Source organism: Monopterus albus, unplaced genomic scaffold (assembly GCF_001952655.1).
Source record: "Monopterus albus unplaced genomic scaffold, M_albus_1.0 scaffold490.1, whole genome shotgun sequence".
NCBI lineage: Eukaryota > Metazoa > Chordata > Actinopteri > Synbranchiformes > Synbranchidae > Monopterus > Monopterus albus.
The window spans coordinates 41388-45445 of NW_018128370.1; positions in this window are offsets into that span (position 1 = coordinate 41388).

The window sequence follows — 4058 nt, forward strand, 5'->3', positions numbered from 1 at the left end:
AGTGTGTCCTCTCTCTCTCTCCCTGTACCTTTCTGCAGGTTGCCCTGGCCCTGGAGCTCTATGTCTCTGACGAGCAGTCACCAGCCACATCGACCTGATCAGTGTTTGATTGTTGTGTCTTGTTGCTTTTCTTCTTTTGTCTCTCCTCTATCCACTCACCCCAACCGGTCGAGGCAGAAGGCCGCCCACCAAGAGCCGGGGTCTGTCGGAGGTTTCTTCCGTTAAAGGGAGTTTTTCCTCCCCACTGTCGCCAAGTGCTTGCTCAAGGGGGATTTGTTGGGTTTTCCCTATGTAATAATATTGATAACAATAAGGTCTAGACCTTACTTTGTAAAGTGTCCTGAGATGACTTTTGTTGTGATTTGGTGCTATACAGATAAAATTTGATTTGATTTGATTTTATGAATGTGTTTACATATATATCTGAGTGTATATACAAGTATGTGAATGGAAACGTATATAGTATATGATTTATATTGCTTTATTCCTTTTTTGTTCTTTATTTTATTACCATCATCCAATTTCTATTAAACTTTGTTACTGCCTTGATTTGATGTTATACAAATAAAACTAATTGAATTATCAGTGTGACACCGACTTGGTCCACTCAGCTGTGACCGGTCTCCACCCAGCATGGCAGAATTAATGGGTACAGATCCTGTATCAACTCAAACATACTGAGGTCGTGTGTACCTGTGGATCCCCTCGGCGCTGTTTTCAAGCAGGTCCGGATGGTTTTCAGTTGGAACTGATAAAATGTCTCCCAGTGAAACCAGTCTGCACAGAGAGAGAGCACAGACTGGTTTAGGGCTGAACTAAACATTATTTTTGATTAAGCCTTTCTATAATCATTTCTAATTAATTCTATATATTATCTGAAATAGTAAAAAATCTCATCCTGGTTCTGACGAGTTCAGTGTGGAAGCTTCAAATGTTTGACTTTCTCCAAACAACTGTCAGAAATGTACATTAATAAAACAGAAAAAACAGCAAACTCTAACGGAGGAAAACAGCAGACCTGAGCATCGATTATCGAAACAGTTCAGGATTGTTTTTCTGGCAATTGATTAACTGTTGCAGCTCTAAACTGGTTAGACTGGGAAACAGTTTGAAGAACAACTGGAGTCTAAAAAGGCTGCGAAGCTCGTTACACCCCATTAACAAAGCGCTTAACCCTAACCCAGTGTGTGAACACGCCAACATTTGGATGCTCGTCAGTTTTAAATGCATCTCGTCATGAACTCAGGGCATGCAAACGTTGACCTTTGACAGGAGGCAGCCGATCCGTCTGATTGTGGCCCGAAAGACCTGAGACCAGCGGTGATTCGCTGACCTGGGAGTGTGGAAGTGTTCAGACAGCAGGTCATCACAGCAGCTCAGCTTGTTGTGATGTGGGGAGATGACCGGCTGGATGTGGAGCTCGCTGGCGAACGGGGGAACCGCTGAGCGACAGGAGCTGTCAGAGTGACTGCCGGGTTCCGAGGGAGACGGCCTCCACCTCTAAGACAAAACAACAGCAGACCACAGGTCAGAGAGCGAGCAACACAGTTGTGCAGTTTTTTTGTCTTTGTCCGGATTTCAAAATGTCTGCCTCCATCTCAGTACTGTGGGGGTGCAGGTTGTTTTCCTCACAGCACTGAAGAGGTAGAAAATTCACCAGCATCACACAGGGTCCACAGACTGTCCCCGTGACAATCCTCAGAGCACACTGGAGACTGATGCTTGTTCAGGAGAACGTAGCTCAACTGACTGCAGCAAGAGGTTGTTTTTTGTAATTTGGGTGAAATGCTCCTTTAAAAAAACTGACCATAAACTCCAGGCAACAGAAAACAGTAAAGACTGAAATGTGTGAATGCAGTTCTGTGCTTGAGCTCAGCAGCGTGATCTCAGCCTGGACGGAGTCTGATCATATCTGACTTCTTGTGTCACTCAGTCTCTGAACTTGGATCAAATGTTACTAGAGCTGCAGCTCTGAGTCGCTTCAGCGATCGTTTCCGTTTTACTGGTAGCAGCTTCTTAAATGTGCCTGATGCTCTGTTCGTCTCTGCCTTACACCCTCGTAAATTAAATATCTGGGTTTGGACAAAAAAAGATGCGAATATGTCACATTGGGCTCCGTGAAATTGTGCCGACATCGTTCCCAACTGCACAACATTCTACAGCCAAAACAACCGGAGATGAATCAAGAAAACAACAGTTGGATTATTCAGAAATAAAAATAACTGTTGAGTCCTGGTACTTGAACTGTCAGGAATAGAAAACACAAGAACAAAAGTCGTTGGAACCATGGTGTTAATGTCTGCTTTTACAAACTGTTTGTTCAAGCTGTTGTATAAAACTGTGTCATTATCAGATTTCTTAAATCTCCAAATATTAATATTGATCATTGGCGTCAGAATGTGAAGCTGCTCAGAGTCGGTGTTAATTCTGACACTGAATTTGGTTTTGTTTTAGTCTTCTGACAAAAATTTATATTAGATTCAGTCAAATTTTACTCTTTTGATTTCTGTTAGTTTCATTCAATAGAAAGTTAATACATTTTAGTCCAGTTCGTCATTCTTAAACCGCATTTTTAATATTAACTGTAGGCTACGTCTTCTTTGTCCCGGTTGTGCAGTTACCATGGTTACACGTGTTGTTCCCGCCTGTCACGAGGTTTGTGGGAAACGGTGTTTTATGTTGCTCTGCTCTGCACAAGTCAGACTCGCTGAATGTTTGGACTAAAGTCCTCTTCACCGTGTCCAGAGGCGACGCTAAATCATCAGATAACATTAAAACAGTGACCACGTAGAGATGACTTATGGCTGACTGATGAAATAAACACTGCTCAGAGTAGAGCTGCAACCATTAGTTGAACAAAGGAAATCACTTGAAAACTATTCTGATAACCGAGTACTTGTTCTTTTTCAGGTTCCAGCTTCACAAATGTGAGGATTTACTGCTTGGTTTTATTAAATAACACAGTAAAATTCTTATTTTTGAACTCCTGGCTGGATAAATTAAGAATTTAATCACTTTGGGCTCTGGGAAGTTATAACGGGCATTTTTTACTACATAGACTGAACAATGAACTGATAACAAGAAAACAATCAGCAGATTAATCAGTAAAGAAACCAATCGTTAGCCTTCAGTTGTGTGTCAGTGTATGCGGCAGCACCTTGATCCTCAACGTGCAGCTGTTCGCAGGGATCACATCTGCATCTGTCAGGTTGAACCACAGTGTCGCTGATATGAAACCAACTTCGTCATGGCTCTGTGGGTCTGGACTCAAGACCACCACCACTACAGAGACCAGCCGCTCTCTGCAGACCCCGCCGGCGTCTGTTGGAGGTCTGGAGGAGCCGCCCGGCCTCGACAGCCTCACCCACTCCTGGTTAAACAGCCCCAGCCTGAGAAGGAGCTGTTTGCTTACAAACACACAGCTGTCCACATCCACAGCAGCTCCCTGCTGACCTGTGACCCCGAGCCACCGCTGGGTGTCCACCACCCGGACATCCACCCTGCACTCTAGCGCCTGCAGGATGCCCGAGAGCCCCGGACCCAGCAGTTTCCTGTTGTCGAGAAGCGCTCGCCCCCCTGCGAGGCTGTCGGCAAAATGAGCAAAGTCTGACACACACAGTCTGAGTGGTTGGCAGGGCGGGGGGGCGCCTGGGGGATCCACAGGGTCCCAGCAGTCTGTCAGAACCAGAGAGGTATCAGCAGTGATCCGCCCCTGGGTTACAGGACTACACTCCAACACCAACAGGTCCAGCAGCTGCTGCTGCACCTGGAATCACATGAAGAAGAAGAAGGTCCGAGCACAAATCACTTGTTCTGTTCTCAGGATGAAGTACAGGATAAATGTCATGGCAGCGGTTCTGTATGCAGGGTTCTTAGTATAAGATCTGTACCCTCCTCCCAAAGATTTGTTATTAACTGTTTTCACCAAAAACTGGACCCGTGTCTGGTACAGTAGTTTCTACAGATGCGGCCCGTTTGCAGCTGACATACACTGCAGTATTAATAAAAGGTTATTCCGTGTAAATAACCCGTGCCGGAGTCTCACCTGTCCCGGGTCC